This window comes from Hylobates moloch, unplaced genomic scaffold (assembly GCF_009828535.3).
Source record: "Hylobates moloch isolate HMO894 unplaced genomic scaffold, HMol_V3 SCAFFOLD_20, whole genome shotgun sequence".
Lineage (NCBI taxonomy): Eukaryota > Metazoa > Chordata > Mammalia > Primates > Hylobatidae > Hylobates > Hylobates moloch.
In genome coordinates, this window is record NW_026652295.1 from 24257488 (window position 1) to 24276717 (window position 19230).

A 19230-nucleotide genomic window follows, 5' to 3' on the forward strand; every position below is an offset into this window, starting at 1 on the left:
GTAATTCTCACCAATGAGGAGAAAGAATTTTTTGAAGGGGGCTGCATATCCGTTTGGATGTGAATACAGATATCACTCAAAGTCTGAATGCAATGAATTCTATTTCAAAGCAACAACTTTCATATTTCCTTAAAGAGGAAGGTGGGTGCTTAACTTTCTTGCTTATGAATTTGAACACAATGGGTTGTGTTGAAAGAGGGAGTTCACATTTCTCATATCTTGGTTTTGCTTCAATGACAATTTATCTGAAAGTAAAGCAAGCCACTATGTTAAACCAAAGCAGGCATTTAGAGGACAGAGCTTTTATTTTGCTAATAGTTGCATTTTTCTTTTCTTTACTTTTCTTTTCTTTTTTTTTTCAAACCTCTTGCATTTAAGGATTGGAAACTCTACAGCATTTAAACCAAACTGAACCATATCTAGGCTTTCTGTGGCTCGATTAAATCTATAGTCAATGAATAGGTAACTGGTTTTGGTCAAACATCTTACATTTCACAATATTTACTCAGTTTGATACTTCAGACTGTATCACTAAAGGAGAAAGAAGCAAATGTAACTCAAAAAGCAGTCCTCCCAAAGGAATGAGTAACCACTGAGCTTCTACGTGAGCACCATTGGCTGGCATCGCCATATCGAGCTACCCAACGTGTGCCAAATTCTGTATGGCTGCACAAACAAACACACATCTCTCTGAGTAATACTGACACTTCATTTTGGGGTTTCCCAGACCACTCCCTTGTGTTGTAAGATCTCTTAGGTGGCCAGAAGCTTAGAAAATGCAAATGGAGATGACGCTGAGGAGCTGTTGACCCAAGGTGTTTATTTTTGGCACTTTATTTACTGCATGGTTCTGAAGATACTCCCAGTGTTACTCTAGAGAAACTGTCCCCTCCTCCTGTAACTGCAACCTTGAAATTACACCATTTTCTCCCAGAAGAGACTATGGACAACAGGGTTGGAGAAATCCAGCAGTGAGAAGGGATCACCCCAGAGGAATTCAGGAATCAGACACTGAGGGTTAACCAAGCAGCAACAGTCAGTTCATCCCTGCATTGGTGGCTGCAGCAGTTCCCAAAGACAGTGTACAGCTTGGGTCCTGCTGGGATCACCAATTGTTGTCAATCAGGGCTGGAACCATCCTTAAAGGAGAGCTTGGAAATGTCTGGGGTGTTTTGGGTGGCACAATGACTGGGGGTTATTACTGGTATTTGATGTTGTAGCACTCAGGGGCCCAGGGATGTCAACCTTACTGTAATGCATGGAACAGTAGCTCAACAGGAAGAACTGTCCAGCTCCAAATACCAATAATGCCCACCTTGAGACACACAGAGACAGAGAGCTGGAGTTATCCTTTTCTCTAGCTCTCCTTTGCATCTTCCCTTTCTGACCCTTCTACCACCCCCTACCATGATCCCCACTTGAATGATGTTTCTGGCCAAGGGTTGCACTTAGTTACATAAATTAAATTAATTAAAATGGGCCTAGGTGTAGGAAATTTGGATGTGGACTAGAGCTCTCTTTTGTGTGGTTGGGATAAGAGGATGGGTGTCTATTTTGATAATCACTACATTTCTCAACTACTGTCCTATGTCCTTTAATCTCCACAACTTCATGAGGTGGGTGCTATTATCCCATTTTACAAATGAAGCAATGGGGGCTCTGAAAGCTTGAAAAACTTTCCTAAGATCAGGCAGCTAGTGAGTGGCAGATTTAACTAACTCCAGAGCTCACTCTGTTACCTCTTGTCTGGACAACTTTATGGGAGTGACTTCACACAGTCTGGGTCACTGCAGCATCCCCGTGGCTCTTGGGGACCTGCACTACCTCCCTCACCTCCCACCTCAGAACTACCTGGTTACCATGTGAACCTGGGGGCCCCAGCCATTCCACTTCAAAAAGTTAGCATAACCTCTCTAGGCCTATTTTATTATTTTAAGTGGGTGGAATTGTGTCTCCACTATTGAAGTCATATGTTGAAGTCCTAACCCCCAGCACCTCAGAATGTGACCTTATTTAGAAATAGGGCCATTGAAGATATAATTAGTTAAGATGAACTCATATCATGTTGGAGGAGGATGGGTCCTTAATCCAATATGATTAATTTCCTCATAAAAAGGAGAGATTTAGACAAAGACATAGACATAGGGAGGATAGTATGTGAAGATGAAGGCAGAGATCCACAAGCCAAGGAACACAAAAGATTGCCAGTAAACCACCAGGAGCTAGGGGAGAGGCCTACATGAGAAGAGGCCTACATGAGATTCTCCCTCACATCCCTCAGAAGAACCAATTCTGCTGACACCTTGACCTTGGACTTCTAGCTTCCACAACTGTGATGCAGTAAGTTTCTGTTGCTTAAGCCACCCAGTTTGTGGTACCTCGTTACAGCAGTCCTAGAAAACAATACACTTTCTCATTTGGCTTGTTTTGAGGATTAAGTAGGATAATTTATGTAAAGAAGCTGACACAGTACATGGTACACAGTAAATACCCAGTTATAATTATACACCTAAGTCTCTCACAGGGAAGCTTAGGATATTTCCCTAATTGAAGCCTCAATGGGGATGGAGAATGAGAAGTCACCATGCTCCATATAAAAACTCAATAACCCTTAGGAAGTTTCCCTCAGTCTCCTCTTCTCCAATTTAGATATCTCAGAAACATAGCTAATCATCTCAAAGAACAAATCACAAACGCCACCATGAACTCCTTGAAAGCACAGAGTACAGAAAACATGGTTCTTGCTCTCCAAAGTTTACAATTACCTTAGAGGGATATGACATACATGCATGATGTGTTAACTAAAAAGAAAAATTAATAAATTACAGATGCATGCATCAATATGGATGAGTTTCAAAAACATAATATTGACTTTGAAAGGCCTCAGAAAATTATAAATGGTATAATTATATTTATGAGTGTCCAAAATGAGCAAATAAAAAAAGTAATTGCTAACACTTATAGAGTGCCAGCAACAGTTCTAAGTGCCTTGATTCACTTAATTCCTAAATCAACCCTAAGATATAGATATATTTATTATCCCCATTTTAGTTTAAGTCCCAAGAGGTGAAGTGATCCACCTGAGGTCATACATTTGGTAAGTGGTAGAGGTGCTGAGATTTGATCCCAGAGTCCACACTCTTAAACACCAGACTACACGATCTCTTATCTATGTAAAGTCTAAAAGAATGCTGAGCTTATATACAATCTTAACAAAGTGCAATAAACTGTGAAGAAGTGACTAGACAAAGGAGGCAGAGTAGGGGAGTGGGCTCCTAAGAGTGGTAAGTTGTGGGAAGGTAACTAGGAATGTATGATAGCTAAGGATTGTTATGCAGACTCATCTCTCATATCAAGAGGACCATGAGGCTTAGTCGCCCAAGATGGGAAATAAAACACCTTTACAAGTGGAAATTTATGGCACTTAAAGCAGAAAGGAGAAGGGCAGAAGATTCTTTCTCAAAAATAGCTCAAAATAGTGCTTATGCTAAAGTAGCATATTTTGGGGGACACATTCTGATCCCCTTCAAATCCATATTAGAAAAGAAAGACTAAAGATAGGGAAATTCAGTGCTTAGTTAAGGGAGATGCAGGTCACAGAGAGTAGTTTTCACTAAGAAATGAAGAGTAAGTCTGGAACAACAATGAAAGAATCTTGCTTTTCAGTGATTGAGGCAAACAGCTCCAATAATTGGATTTGGGGAAGAGAACAAAAGTACAGATGAACCAGTATAAGGCGACTACTTTGATCAAATGCTGATTTGTGACAACCTGTGCTAAATTTAACAACAGAATTTCAAGGTCATAAGCACAGGAACATAGCAAAGCTTTCATTCTCCAAACAGCTGGTGCTCACTTTATGCCATACTAGGTCTGTGAATTACAATAATATGAAAGGTCTGGTTCTTGCTTTGTGAAACTTTACTCACTTCATTCATTTGGAGAATAGTAATGAATACCTACTATATTTCAGGTACGGTGTGAAATATTTAAGTAAATATATAAGTGACAAGGCATGTGTTGTGTTGAACATACGAATATCAACACAGTATTATTATTTTGAGTTATGAGAATTGAGGCTACAATAATCAACGATTTATTAATTTAAAATATTCCTGCATAGTTTGCTGTTTTGAAAAAAAAAATACCACCTGTGAAGCGTGTACAGAAGGAAGCCATACTAGTGGAAAAATTTCATCATCCAACGTGGGCTTTTATTCCAACAGAAGAGCCTCACAGTCTTCTATCTGTGCTTCTGGAGAATTTCCCACTCCTTTCAGAAAGTGTTTTAAAATACTTAATTTTCAGATATACAAACTTCTGAACAGGGAGAAAAATCTGAAGTAATTAGGAGCAAAATATTCAAAACAGAAAGGAGAACAAAGTAGGAGAGAGGAATTGAAACTGTGAGGAGTGGTAGGAATCAGGAAAGAAAAAGGTGAAAAAAACCACAGAGTCAGAAATAATCTTATCTTTGGGTAACTTTGCCAGTAAAGATGCCCCTAAAAATTTGTCTAATTTGTCTAACTGTAAAATGCCACGTCTAAAGAGCTGGGACAAAAGGAACATGATTTTTTTTTTTTGAAACAGTCTGTCTCTGTCACCCAGACTGGCGTGCAGTGGCTTGACCTTGGCTCACTGCAACCTCCGCCTCCCGGGTTCAAGTGATTCTCCTGCCTCAGCTTCCTCAGTAGAGTAGCTGGGATTACAGGTGTGCGCCACCACGCCCAGCTAATTGTTTGTGTATTTTTAGTAGAGACAAGGTTTCACCATGTTGGTCAGGCTGATTTTGAACTCCTGACCTCAAGTGATCTGCCCGCCTTGGCCTCCCAAAGTGCTGGGATTACAGGCGTGAGCCACTGCGCCTCGCCGGTACATGATTTTTAATAGTATTCCTGTTTTCATGTTGCAAAGAGGAGGTACCAATCTCATGGGTACAATCTCATGAGGGTTGTCTCATGGGGAAAACCCTCCCAGAGCCTTTGGAAGTCTTCCTGCCTGCCTTCCCCAGTTTCAGGCGCATCATTAGGCTGCAGGAACCACACTTAGACTCACTTACTGAAGGTGCTGGGGAAGCCTGACCAAAGTACAGGACAGCTTCCTTCAATGGGACTAAAGACAATGAGGGTAATTGCCCACTGAGGGAATCCATTCCTTCCACTTATGAAAGAAGGATAAGAACCCAGCAAACGAGAGTTCTATGGCAAGACTCACATTGGATATGGTTGGCAAGGTCATAACCATGGGTTAAGGGTATGATTGCTGGGAGTGGTTAGCTTGCAACTAGAAACAGAAAAAAAAAAAAAGCATATAAAGGCACTGGTTCTGGGATTTGACAGGGCTGAGTTACAATCTTGGCTTCGTTACTATCTAGCTCTTTGACTAGAGTTAATAATTTCACTTTGAATCAGTAAAATGGAATAATAATAATAAATTACTGAGTTAAGGGACAGTTCAGCCCTTTCCCACCAATTGTCCCAAATTAAAATACAATCTATATTAATACATTGTGCTATCAATGCAAACACAACTTCAAGACCCAGTCCCTAGTCCCTGGTCTTACCCACTGTCTCAACCAGAATGTAATCACAAAGCCTCTCCAATAAGGAAATCCTGTAGCTGCTACCGATAATAAAATTTACCTCTCAGGGTTTGGCAACATTAACTGAGATGGGAATCCTTTCTTGTGGCCCTACCATTGACTTTAAAAGCATTTTCAGGGATCACTGTACAGTCTGCCCCTCTTCCCCTTTTTTTAACCTCAAGACAAATTTCTTGGTGTGGGAGCTACAGAAAGTGACAGAAGGGGTGGAGAAAAGATACACAGGAAAATAAACTTTAAGAAGGCAGAAAGAAACAGTCTTCCATGTCTGTGAGAGATGTGGGGAGAGTTTGAGGAGAATTACAATCCTCCCTCCCAGAATGTGACCCCAGACCCAGGATAGCCAAAGAAGGCCAGATGGGAAGGTATAATTTTCTCAACTTTTAAAGAAAGGCATGCATTTCGTGCACCCTAAATCTTATGATGAAAGATTGCTTGATAGCACATAAGTCACTGGGTGGCAAAATAGGAGACAATATAAAATATCGTTGTTGAAAAAATGAATTTTATTTAATGACTAGTACTTGATCCTTTGGTAAATCACAAACTTTCTAATTATTTGTTTTCAAGGAACTGAAGGAAGATCTTACCGAATTGATACTATGAGATCAAGAAACATATTTTTAAATAGTAATTTATTACATGATATTTGACATAAGATTGACAAAAAATTAAAAGAGATTGGATATTAGAGAAAATGGTGACATAAAGACCTTTAAAAAGCCTTTCTTTGGGTATATACCCAGTAATGTGATTGCTGGGTCAAATTGTATTTCTAGTTCTAGATCCCTGAGGAATCACCACACTGACTTCCACAGTGGTTGAACTAGTTTACAGTCCCACCAACAGTGTAAAAGTGTTCCTATTTCTCCACATCCTCTCCAGCACCTGTTGTTTCCTGACTTTTTAATGATGGCCATTCTAACTGGTGTGAGATGGTATCTCATTGTGGTTTTGATTTGCATTTCTCTTATGGCCAGTGATGATGAGCATTTTTTCATGTGTCATTTGGCTGCATAAATGTCTTCTTTTGAGAAGTGTCTGTTCATATCCTTTGCCCACTTTTTGATGGGGTTGTTTGTTTTTTTCTTGTAAATTTGTTTGAGTTCATTGTAGATTCTGGATGATAGCCCTTTGTCAGATGAGTAGATTGCAAAAATTTTCTCCCATTCTGTAGATTGCCTGTTCACTCTGATGGTAGTTTCTTTTGCTGTGCAGAAGCTCTTTAGTTTAATTAGATCCCATTTGTCAATTTTGGCTTTTGTTGCCATTGCTTTTGGTGTTTTAGACATGAAGTCCTTGCCCATGCCTATATCCTGAATGATATAAATCATGCTGCTATAAAGACACATGCACACGTATGTTTATTGCAGCCCTATTCACAATAGCAAAGACTTGGAACCAAGCCAAATGTCCAACAATGATAGACTGGATTAAGAAAATGTGGCACATATACACCATGGAATACTATGCAGCCATAAAAAATGATGAGTTCATGTCCTTTGTAGGGACATGGATGAAGCTGGAAACCATCATTCTCAGCAAACTATCACAAGGACAAAAAACCAAGCACTGCATGTTCTCACTCATAGGTGGGAATTGAACAATGAGAACACATGGACACAGGAAGGGGAACATCACACACTGGGGCCTGTTGTGGGGTGGGGGAAGGGGGGAGGGATAGCATTAGAAGATATACCTAATGTTAAATGATGAGTTAATGGGTGCAGCACACCAACATGGCACATGTATACATATGTAACAAACCTGCACGTTATGCACATGTACCCTAAAACTTAAAGTATAATTTGAAAAAAGCCTTTCTTCCATAAAAGCAATAAGAAACTGGAAAAATGGTCAGTATTGAGTTTTTCAGAAGGCTGGAAATTAACCAAAGGCTTACAGCAATCCAGGGAGCATTTATTCAAGAGAAATGGCTGAATTTCAATAGAACAATGAGTTTTATTGTTAATTTACCTACTTCCACACACTTCACCTTATCTCTGTGGTAGCCCTGAAAATCAGCAGCCTGCAATCACAGTGAAATTCAACAGTCTGGCAGCTATTGGAATCGTTGCAGAATGGAGATAAAGCTTCTTCAAAGTCCCATTCCCCCAAAATTGTCACTATTTGACGTGTCTGGTGGTTCTCTGGAAGACCTCATTCACAAGGCTGTTTTTACTTAATTTGATTTAGAGTTGCCAAGTGTGAACAGTCTTTTCCTTGGGGGTGTTTGTTGAAAAGAATCACAGGCAATTAGTTAATACTGCAGCCGCCTGAGGCAGTGGATAAGAGTTGGGGGCAAACAATAGGCTAACCAAAAAGCTTAAAAGAAAAAGCTGGGGAATGAGATGCCCATAGGAGACTTTGAAAAGTTCCCATATATTCCTGGGAATCTAGAAGGCAAAGCCTATACAGGGCTATGTGCATGCCCACAGCTGTGTATATGCTCAGAAAATACTTGAGAAGGCCCTAAAGTCTGACCACTGGCTAACCTTAAGGCTCGGCAGAGGCAGGAAGTAAAGGCTAAGGCAGAGTTGTAAAGTGCTTAACTGAGCATTGAAAGTGTCCTAGTGTGCGCATAGAACCCCTTGGCAAAGACTGAAAGATTTATTGGTCCCAGGCATCTAAAGAAATTTCTGTTCAATCATGAGTGTACCACTAAGCTAATCAAGCAGAGATTTCAGTGGCCACACATGACAAACAATATAGACTTTACAGAACTATCACAGAAAAGTCACTAAAAAACAAGAACAGCAACAAAAACCTTATGGGAGTAGGAATAATCTGATTTCCAGAGTTTCCATATAATTTTAAACGTCCAGTTTTCAGCAAAAAATTATGAAACATGCAAAGAAGCAAGAAAGTATGGTCTATACACAGGAAAAATAAACAATCAATAGGAACTCCCCAAAGAAGCCCAGAAGATGTTGGCTGCAAACTTCCCAGATTTGATGAACAAGATTAATCTATAAATCTAAGAAGCTCAGTGAATTTCAAGTAGGAAAAACTCAAAGAAATCCACAACTAGACACATCATAATCAAACAGTAGAAAGTCAAAAACAAAGAGAATCTCATCCAAACAAAAGTGACTTACCACATACAACGGATCTTCAATAATACTAAAAAGCGATTTCTCATTAGAAGCAATAAAGGGCAAAGGGATGAAAAAAAAGTTGGTTAATGGGCACAAAAATGGTTATATAGAAGGAATATGTTCTAGTGTTTGACAGTGCAGTAGGGAAATTATAGTTGACGGTAATTTATTATATATTTCAAAATAGCTGAAAAGAAGAATTGTAATGTTCCCAGCACAAAGAAAAGATACGTGTTTGAAGTGATGGATACCCCAATTACTCTGATTTGTATATATTCCATACGTGTATCAAAATATCACATGTACCCCCAAAATATGTACAATTACCATATATCAATTAAAAAAAAGAAAGAAACCATAGAAGGCAGAAGAAAGTGGACAGCATATATAAAGTCCTGAAAGTAAAAAACAAAAACAAAAAAACTGTCAATATCCAGCAAAACTATCCTTCGAGAATGAAGGAGAAATAAATATATTTCCAGATATACAAAAGCTGAGGAAGTGTATTACTAGTAGATTTGCCTTGCAAGAAATGCTAAAGACAGTCCTTTAGGTTGACATAAAAGACACTGGACAGTAACTCAAAGCCATAAGAAAAAATAGAGAGCACTGGTAGAAGTAACTGCATAACTAAACATAAAAGACAGTACAAATGTATTTCTTGTTTGTAACTCTTTTCCCTCATCTGATTTAAAAGACAATTGCGTAAAACAATAATTATACATCTGTGTTGATGGGCATATAATATATAAAGGTGTAATTTGTATGACAATAACAGCACAAAGAAGAGGGGAATGAGTGGAGTGATAGAGGATAAAAGTTTTTATATTCTCTTGAAATTAAGGTGGTATTAATCTAAACTAGATTGCTATAAATTAAGATGTTAATTGTAATCCCCAAGGCAATCACTAAGAAAATAAATAAAAAGTATAGTAAAAGAACCAATAGAAAAATTCAAATTATAAACTAGAAAAATATCAATTTAACACAAATAATTCAGTGATACCTCTATAAAAAATTTCTTTTATTCTTATTTATTTTCTTACGTGAACTTGGCTTCTTAGGGCTTACACCTATATAAATAAAATATAAGAGTATTTTTACAAATTCCTGTCTCACTGTAGCAAAAGTAATATTCATCCATGGATAAATGAACTCATTGAAAGAAAGTCAACCTCATTCATCTCATTAAGAGATACATTTCTACATTTCTAATAAAATTTTGATTTCATGCTGGAAGATGACAATTATTTACTTTATTTATTTATTTATTTTTAATTAATTTTTTTTTTTTTTTTGACACAGAGTCTCACTCTGTTGCCCAGGCTGGAGTGCAGTGGCATGGTCTCAGCTCACTGCAACCTCCACCTCCTGGATTCAAGCAGTTCTCTTGTCTCAGCCTCCCAAGTAGCTGGGATTACACCACCATGCCCAGCTAATTTTTATATTTTTAGTAGAGACGAGGTTTTGCCATGTTGGCCAGGCTGGTCTCAAACTCTTGACCTCAGGCCATCCACCTGCCTCAGCCTTCCAGAGTGCTGGGATTACAGGTGTGAACCATCGCACCCTGCCAACCGTCTCATTTTTAAAGCCCAAAGTAGATTCTGAAAAATTACATACCCTCATACATTGGAAACCTTTTATCCTGTAATCCCAGCTACCCAGGAGGCTGAGTCAGGAGAGTTGCCTGAACCTGGGAGGTGGAGGTTGCAGTGAGCTAAGATCACGCCACTGCACTCCAGCCTGGGCAACAGAGCAAGACTCTGTCTCAATAAATAAATAAATAAATAAAATAAGATGGTTAAAGACTACTGGTGCAGATCTCACACTGAGCAGAGTAGGACTATAGCAGGACCTGTAGGGCAGGGACTGGGATCAGGGGGTTCCTGGGGGAGTCAAAAGAAATAGGGGCCCAAGGGGTCTGGGCCCTGCAGGAGGTAGGCCTCGCAGTGCCATCCCTTTGCACCTACTGGCTTTGTGGGCTGTGACCCAGTCTCTCCTGATGTATTTCTTTTTGGCCTCCAAATTTCTTGTCCTCAAAGAAGGAATAAACCAAGGATTTAGAATTCAGGACTTGTTAAGTTGATTTTGGCCAAGTGTTTTTGAAGATTCTTCCTGGTATGGCTTCTCTTCAGTATATGTGTTTCAGTGACCTCTGACTATACAGAAGACAGAAAAACAATTTGGAGAAAGAGATCTTTTGACGACTATGTGACAGAAAGAAAGAAGAAAGAAAAAAGGAGAAAGAAAGAGAAAACGTGAAGGAGGAGCAGAATATTCTTCTTTCGGAAGGAAAATACTTCCAGATTGTGTCTGTTTTTTTAGATTCCGTGGGAGGATATCCAGAGACACTCCTTGATTTAAAACTTCAGCCTTCCCTCCCGCAAATTCGGCTCTGGGTGCCTATCAATGCTACAGGACAGACGTAGGCCCAGATAAGGCTGAAACACACCTAAACTCTCCGTCTCGTGTTTTGGGCTCACCTTAGATGCGCTCTAACTCTGCTCTGTCAGGCATCCAGGAAGAACTACATCATTTGGGTCAATTTGGATGGAGGAAATGAAGAATTATCGAGTAAGAAATCACCATTCCTCTTTTGTGTACTGGCAGGCTCAACCCTGAATGCACCTTCCTACTTTAATGTCTGAAATGTATTAATAAATTACAATAAAGAATGAAACAGTGAAAACAAAACCCCAGAATAAAAGAAAAGAAAATGTGTCCTGTGGACTGAATTATGGAACAGTCCTGCTCAGGAGGGAATAAAGTCCCATGTTTTTCTGACCTGGGACCAGTGGAGAAAGAAGATGGGGCAATTCTCCTCTGATTCCTTACAGTTTAATTAGCAGCCTTGATCTTCTTCAAAAGCGGGCTCTACCTTTTCTTCTCTTTCAAATAAAGGAGGGGGAGGAGAAGGAAAAAGTAGGGGGAAGGGGAGGGGAAGGAAAGGCATAGGGGAAGGGGAAGGAAAGGAGCAGTGAAGGAAAGGAAGGAAAGAAAGAAAAAAGAAAAAAATGAGATATTGCCTCAACTTTTATAAGTTAAATCTCACATGTTTTAATGGCTCATCTAGTTCAATTCGGCCTTCAAATGCAACATCCCCTATTATAGAACTCACTTTCCATGACCACGCTCTTATAATTATTTTCATAATTAGTTCCCTGGTCCTATACATTATTTTCCTAATACTCACAAAAAAATTAACTCATACTAGCATCATAGATGCCCAAAAAATTGAGACTGTCTGAACAATTTTACCTGCCATTATCTTAATTTTAATTGCCCTCCTATCCTTACGTGTTCTGTACATAACAGATGAGGTTAACAACCCTTCTCTCACTGTCAGAGCAATTGGCCACCAATGATATTGAAGCTATGAATATACAGGCTATGAAGAATTAGGCTTCGATTCTTATATAGTCCCAAGAGCAGACTTAAAGCCAGGAGAACTTCGACTCCTCGATGTTGATAACTGAACAATTCTCCCAATAGAGATCCCCATCGGTATATTAATCTCATCCGAAGATGTCCTGCACTCATGAACTATCCCCTCATTGGGCCTCAAAACAGATGCAATCTCCAGAATACCTGACTATGAAGAGAACCTCTGAGCATCAGGATGATGAGCCCAGATTCCCCTCCTTCACTGCTCTGTGTCTGTCTCAGATGATTGCTCATGGGAGTTAGTTATTAATCACTCTGCTATTTCTTTCTTTTTCTTTTTTTTTTTTTTTTTGAGATGGAGTTTTGCTCTTGTTGCCCAGGCTGGAGTGCAATGGCACAATCTCGGCTCACCGAAACCTCCGCCTCCCGGATTCCAGAGATTCTCTTGCCTCAGCCTTCCGAGTAGCTGAGATTACAGGCATGAGCCACCACATCCAGCTCATTTTGTATTTTTAGTAGAGACGGGGTTTCTCCATGTTGGTCAGGCTGGTCTCAAACTCCCGACCTCAGGTGATCCGCCCACCTTGGCCTCCCAAAGTGCTGGCATTACAGGCATGAGCCACCATGCCCAGCCACTCCGCTATTTCAAACATTTTTTTGCCTTTTAAATGTCAGTTCAGGTTGACTACAGGGAAACTTTGTTATGACCAATGCGTCAAGCTTCTGAGGCACTGGCGCTGGCCCCTTTTCCTACTCTCTCCATCCCTCTCCCTCTTGTCCCTGTTCCCTGACTTCTCTTCAGCGGAGAGGTGTCAAAAACAATCCAGTGCTCATTTCATCTCTGTACATCCATGTCACTCTCTCCTCCTTAACTCTTCAAAATAGTATCTTTTTTTTTTTTTTCCTTTTCTTAGAACCATATCTGGTGTGACAACAACTTGAAAAGCGCCACCCATCCTCTCTGAGACCACAAACAGCGCTGAAGGCAGTGAACCAAGACTTACAAACAAGGGTGTAGACCAAAGAACATGCCGGGGGCCAGAGGAGGAGAAAGCAAGAAGATAGAAACACCATAGTTTCAAGAGGGAGGGGAGCAGAAAGCCGCCAGCTCTTCAAAAAACAAGAAGCAAAACCCAGAACTCAAACCTCACGAAAGTATCAAGAGGTTGAAGCCTTTAAAAGGTGTTTTTACAGCAGATTTTAGAGACTTCTCACCTTACCAATGCTTATAAACCCGAATCCTTGCAAATTCAGCAGTAGAGTCATTAGATTGCTCTCTCAGCCTCTGCATGTGAAGGGTCTCAGGGCTTTTCAGGACATCCTTAGGGTCAGGTTTTGTGAAATAGGTAGGTTGGGTCAGCTTTCTGGGGGCTCTGAGCAACCTTGGAGAAAATGGGCAGGAGTAAATAAAGGTATGCCAGTGTGCTTTTTCCAGTGGGGACTTGGCAAATGCCAAAAACAGTATAAATATTATATTCCCATCTTCTAATATCATGGAAACCCATGGTGGCGATGAGGCACAGGGCTCACTAGCCACCCTGAGGTGAAGAAGCAGCCCCTCAGAGAGCTGAAGCTGGTTAGCAAGAGTTCACCAGGGCCTAGCTCCTTGTCCCTCAGGGAAAGCCCCTGGGTGCTACAGCCCACCCGCTGGAAGGGACAGCCCCTGGAGAAATGTTAGAATTCTGGGTGAATTATTTTCTTATGAAATTTCATCCAAAGTTTTAACAAAGTACCAAATAGGAGAGTTGTTAAGTATTGTGAGTGAGTGAGGTGGAGGAAGCAGAGCGGGGAAGGGGTGGCTCCGCTCTCTCACTATATTCACTGCTCATCCTAGAGATGACCTAATGTCAAAAACGTTGCAAATGCAACCAGCTGCCTGTTGCATCCATGTAGTTCAGTTGTTGCTATTTACAGGGTAGTATAAAGGCCTGGTGCTATTATGAACCAGGGTGCTGAGTATCATATGTTCCTGGAAGAGCATCTAGTAGTGTTTCTTTCACTGGATGGTATCTAATAAAAACTTTATGCAAAAGTAATATGGTACTGCTGATTATAGGTATTATCTGATAATAATAATCCTGTCAAGTACCTGTTTGGGCCAGATCACTCTGTGAAGGCAGAAAGTTGGCAATACTTGGCTTAAATGCAAGATTCTTTCTCTTTTCTTCCTCCCTCTCTCCCTCCTATTCAACAATCCTTTCTTCACCCTTGGAAAAATTTGGGCTCTGCATTCACTCTTGCGCAATCCTGGAATCTCATGGCTTACTTTATGATGACAATATTAATGTCAATAAAGGCACATTTTCCCTAAGACACTTGGGAGTATGTGTGGCTTATCCTTCTGTTTCCCCTACGAAGTAAAACGGAGCTCAGTGTGTCTGTCCTCACTTTACTGATGCAGAGATTAAGGACAAGGAATCTAGGCGAATGGGCAGTAGGGGACGTGAAACGTGGCAGGGTCACCGGAGTAGGCCAAAACACTTTCGAAGAGCCAGCGAGTCAAACCTGTGGAAACCTATGCCAGAAAGTTCTTACAGGGATGACTGAACTGTTCCATCTAAACAAAAAGAAAATATATTCATTTAAACAAGCCCTAAGGTGTAGCTACCTAACAGGTGAGGTGGATGGGGTTGGGTGCATAGGGTTTGCTGTGTTAGTGCTGATTTCTCAAATCTTTTATTTTCTGTGCTGACCTCTGCAGTCTCATAGAACACAGTCCAGGCATTAGACTTGCAGCCACAGGATCTAGGTCTTGTGTGTCAGTTTTGAAGGCAGCATGCCCTGCTAGACTGCGACATCCTAGAAGACAAAGGTCAACCAAGATCTTTGCATGACGCCTGATAGAAATCAGTGTTCCACAGACATTTTAAAAATGAATGACTTCATCGATTTCCAGTAGTTCTCTAGGCAAGAGCGATCAGAGACTTTAGAAGTTCATATCAACATGGAAGTGGTAGAATGACACCTGAGAGAGTAGTGGGTGGTCACCAGGTCACAGGTGTCAGGGTGATTGGAACACTCCTTCGCCCTACAGTGACCTTTGTTCTACCTCCCAATATTAGGCAGAGGAACCACCATTACGCAGAGCCTGATTATGGTTTTCACGCTCAGGAGAACTTGTGTTGTTTTCTGAGTGCTGCAGCCCCCAGGTTTTGGTAAGAGAGGGGCAAATAGACATTTTCTCACGTAAATTAATGAGCTTATTCACGAGTTTTGCAGTAGAATCGCTGTCTTTGCATGGTGTTGTCTGCCAACTAATGGAATAGGGCATCTTCGACTTTTATTGACAAAGATAAGACTTCTGTAAAAGGATCCATCTGAAAGCAGCTTAAAGAGAATTCCGAAGCAACTGTGCTTATAACAATAAGTGTTTCTCCATCACTTTCTTTCCAGTTCCTTTGCCTCAGGCTTCTGCTACTCTAGTTCTTTTTCCCAATTTCTCTCCTATTTTCATGCGCTAAAAGAAAACTGTGTAAGGCACTTCACGGGAAGATTAAAAACTGGTAAAAAGGAAATGTCATGGTTGGTGGGGCGGAGTTTATAAAGGTTTGGTGAGAAAAAGAAATCCAGACCTTGCTTCTGGCATTTTCTGGGTAGGATTTTTTCACCGGTCCCTAATTCACAGAATAATCAGCCTTGACAGCAATATTTAGTTCCCCTTTCTTTCTACACACTGGGATGAGGGCATATGAGAACGGAACTTGTGGTAAAGACTACCTTGCCACAGCAGGACCCCACCCTGCTTACCTTCCGCTGGACCCACAGTAGTCGTAAATATGTAGTGAATGGTAAATACGGGGCTTCCTGTATTCTGCAGTGGACATTGCCACACCACTGTCTCCAGTGGAATGAACCAGAATGTAAAATTTATACCTCTTTTGAAATGCGATGGAGCAACATAGGATGACCCCATTTTTTCTGTACTATATTGCACTCTTTTGCACAATGTGTAAGAACACAACATGAGAAACCCACAAAGAAGGAAATAGAACAACTGAGGTTGTTGGCTGGGCAGGCTGCAAGGTAAAGCACAGAATAGTAAATGCCCCACCTAGCCAACATCCTCTGCCAGCTGTTATTCCTGTCACCTAATCTCTACTGCTCTCTCTCTATTATCCTTTCCTATCATCCATCCATTCATCCAGCCAGTCAGACAGCATTTTCTGGGCATTCTGTCATGTTGGCTGCTGGGGATATAGACTGTGAGTAGTATGCTGGTAAAAACTAAATAACTAGCTCTGAGGTAAGGGAGCTGATTTGCAGTGCTTATGGATTTTCATGGTGCTAATACTCCCACCATGACTAATTTCAAGCTACTAATGCAACATCATTGAAGCAAAGTTGGGAAGAGATGCAGAGTAGCACACCATTTCCACCAACCAGATACAATCAATGTAAATAACCTCCAGTGCACAGATAATAATAAAATGCAGTAATGAGGAGCTGATGAGTATTTAGTATTTATTAGCATTGTTTTAAATGTAATTTGTTTAATTGCACACTTATATAATTTAATTTTAAATCATGGCTGTTTTAACAAACAGCTCACAACATTTCTGAAACTAACAACTGGCTCTCATAAGCAGGTATGTGCTGACTCCAGCACACCAGTAGACAGAGAGAAACAATGTATGCTGTCTGCTTTACAAAAGTCTTTTTTAAATCTAGAAAGAAAAACATACATATGTAAATAAGTAGTAGCCATATAGTTAATGTGATAATGCAGTAGGGGAAGGTGCTGGGCATAGAATTAGTGGGAAGCACAGTGAGAACCTGTTATGCACTGAATGTATGTGTCTCCCCGAAATTCATATATAGAAGTCCTAATCCCCAGTGTGGCTGTATTTGGAGTAAGGAAGTATTAATAATTAAGGTTATGGCTGGGTGCAGTGGCTCACGCCTGTAATCCCAGCACTTTGGGAGGCCAAAGCAGGCGGATCACCTAAGGTCAGGAGTTCAAGACCAGCCTGACCAACATGGAGAAACCCCGTCTCTACTAAAAATACAAAATTAGCCAGGCGTGGTGGCGCATGCCTGTAATCTCAGCTACTTGTGAGGCTGAGACAGGAGAATCTCTTGAACGTGGGAGTCAGAGTTTGCAGTGAGCCGAGATTGTGCCATTGCACTCCAGCCTGGGTAACAAGAGCAAAACTCGGTCCCCCCCAAAAAATTAAGGTTAAATGAAATCATAAGTGTGGGGCCCTGATCTGATAAGATTAGTGTCCTTATAGAAGAGACACTGGAGAGCCCTCTCTCTCTCCAGGTATATGGCCCAGAAAAGGACCATGTGAGGACGTAATAAGAAGGCAGCTTCCTGCAAGCCAGGAAGAGAACTCTCACCAGAAACCGAATCAGCTGAGATGGGGCTCAGGCCATGCTACTTCAAAATATGGTACCTTGGCATTTGAGAAAAGAGCAGAAGCAAGAAGTTCGCTCTCACCTTTCCCTCATCCTTCTCTGCTGAAGTGGGTCACAAGGCTTTCATTTGAGAATTACCTTCCCTATACCTGGAGGAATGGTAGGCCCTTATTTCTTAAGACACAAAGACACAAAGAAGAATCTGAACAGTCCTCAAAACATTCCCCCAGTTTATGACCATTAGATGATCCCTTTGTCCACTCATACATCTGCATGACTGTCTCCTCGTCATCAAACCTAAGCATAAAAATACACAAGCTTCTCTGTTTCTTTGAGTCTTCATTTCTAAAGCTCCCCTGTCATGTAAAACTTAGTTCATTAAATTTGTCTGCTTTTCTCTTGTTAATTGGTCCTTTGTTATTGGAGCCTCAGTCATGAACCTAGTGATGGGAGAAAGATATGCTTTCTCCTTACAGCTGGAACATTGATGATCTTGGACTTCTAGCCCCAAAAATTGTGATGAAATACATTCTGTTGTTGAAGCCACTGGGGCTATTTTGTTATAGCAGCCCAAGCACACTAATACAGAGCCCTAAATAAAATTACCTGGAGAGCAGTTTGGTAACTTGGACTCAATAGAAGCACCTGAGGATGCTCAGAGGCAGGCTGGTTTGCATTTAGCAAGTGGCCCTCCCTATTCATGAATATTTTCTCTTATCGCTAGTCAGTGTCTTCAGATACAGACACCCTGGCCCAATGAAGATCCTTGGCAGAATGTTGACTGGGGAAGGGAGAACTCCAACTTGGGAGCCCAAGCTGAGAAACACAGCAGGGCAGGTGAGGATTGGTGACTAGTGACTGCGGCTGCAACACAGGAATCACACCTGGTGAACTGTGCAGGCCCAGTCTCTCTCTTTTTTTTTTTTCGAGACAGGGTCTCACTCTGTGGCCCAGCTTGGAATGCAGTGGTGTTATCATGGTTCAGTGCAGCCTCAACCTCCCAGGCTTAAGCGATTCTCCTGTCTCAGCCTCCCACGTAGCTGGGACTACAGGCGTGTGTCACCATGCTGGCTAATTTTTTGTAGAGACAAGATCTCACTATATTGCCCAGGCTGGTCTCAAACTCCTGAGCTCAAGTGATCCTTCTGCCTCAGCCTCCCAAAATGCTGAGATTACAGGTGTGAACCACTGCACTCAGCTTTAGGCCCCCGTCTTTAATAGTGGCTTCTCATGGCAAAGAAATTAATAGCACACATTGGATTAATAACATATTCTCATTCCCAAGAGTCCTAGCATTGATAATAAAATGTATGCCTTCTAGAATGAGAAAGTCTTTGAGATTCTTAGACACTTTGGTGGCTGTGCAGCACTTAGGGCATTCTTCCTAATGTGGTATATATGGACATGAGCAAATAGTAAAAGAATTAAGAGTTGCGGCCGTTTATATCCTGATTTGTAGAACAGGTAATGACATATATACTGAGTATGTGTAGATGTGCTTAGAGGAAAGGATGTTGGCCAAAATGTGAACAAGGATGTTATCTCTGGATTAGATATTTTGGGAGGAGAGTTTACTTCTATATGATGTTTGCTTGTATTGTTTGTGTTTTAATTTTTTGTCAAAAAATTTATCAATTTATAATACCTGTCCATTGTAAATAAAGCAAGTAAGATTTAAAAAGGAAGTTTCAAATCCAACCATAGTCCTAAGAGCCAGAAATAAGCACTGTTAATATTTTGGCTTAGAACCTTCCAGATCTTCTGCTATGCATGGCGTATTTTCTTTGT

At 40.8% G+C, this 19230-nt stretch overlaps 1 protein-coding gene across 3 annotated transcripts in view; it reads right to left on the bottom strand.

Annotated features, from left to right (window-relative positions):
* Window positions 1–19230, bottom strand: part of RIPOR2 (RHO family interacting cell polarization regulator 2) — a 231511-nt gene that overhangs the window by 126981 nt on the left and 85300 nt on the right. The gene's annotated exons all lie outside the window — the stretch shown is intronic.